We start from the raw sequence: 1,393 nt of genomic DNA on the forward strand, positions 1-1,393 counted from the left end.
ATCTGTTCTTAGGTTCCGAGTTCAAATTCCGCCGAGGTCGACTTTACCTTTCATCCTTTCGGGGGTCGATGTCGATGAAATCAGTATCAATTGCGTACTGGGGTCGATCTAATCGACTGGCCCCCTCCCCCCAATATTTCGGGCCTTATGCCTATAGTAAGAAAGCTTGAAATTTGGGAGTGGATTTTAGTTGATTTACATCGACCCTAGTACTTGTTTGATACTTTATTTTATCGACCCAGAACAGATGGAAGACAAAGTCGACCTCAGCAGAATGTGAACTTGATCGTAAAGGCACATAAATTATATATCAAGCACAAAAAATAAATTGTCAGTTGGTTATGACACCCACCGCCATTACAAGAAAAAAATCCACAATTATAACAACAACAGCGTTAACATACAGGGTGTCCACAAAGTCTGGGTACATGGGGATTAACACATACTTTAAGAAATTATTATTTCTTATATTTAATTATTTATGTCATGATTTCATTTACTCCATGTACCCACGTGGGGATTAACACATACTTAAAGAAATTATTATTTCTTACATTTAATTGTTTATGTCATGATTTTATTTACTCCATGTACCCACATGGAGATTAACATATACTTTAAGAAATTATTATTTCTTATATTTAATTATGTTATAATTTTATTTACTCCATGTACCCAGACCTTGTGGACACCCTGTTTAATTAGATTTCTAACAAAAGAAGCTCCTGTATTTGGGAAAAGATATATTCGTCGATTATATTGATTCCTCCAGAATATAACTGGTACGTTATTTCCATCGAGACCAAATGGTGGGATGAAAGGCAAAGTCGACCATGTCAGAATTTGATTTCACTACAAAAAGTGACGTAACATAATATATTTCGAATGACTTTCTATTTGATTTTTTACCACCCACCGTTTCTTAAAACAACAACAATAACAACAATAAAAATAACTATAACGACAACAACAACTGCAACAGCATAAAAAAAATATCAATACCAACATCAAGTCGACAACAGCAATAACAACAACTTCTATAACAACAACAACAACAACAACAACAACAACAACAACAACAATAATAATAATAATAATAATAATAATAATAATAATAATAATAATAATAATAATATGTTGTCGGAACAAAAAAGCCACTATCTTCTAAAATTGTCTACACCCTTTCGCGGTAATCCGGGTCACTTCCCGTCTGTGCTGACATCTGTGTTCGACCTCTTAAACGATTCTTCTGCAGTTTTCTTGTGAAGCCCATAAACAGATGTGCACTTCTCGTCAGCCATCTTCACCCTGTCATCTACCCCTGAAACCATCGCAGTAGCACTTAGTGCTACACTCAAGTAATATATATATATATATATACATATATATATAT

Source organism: Octopus bimaculoides, chromosome 20 (assembly GCF_001194135.2).
Source record: "Octopus bimaculoides isolate UCB-OBI-ISO-001 chromosome 20, ASM119413v2, whole genome shotgun sequence".
In the NCBI taxonomy this organism is placed as follows: Eukaryota; Metazoa; Mollusca; class Cephalopoda; order Octopoda; family Octopodidae; genus Octopus; species Octopus bimaculoides.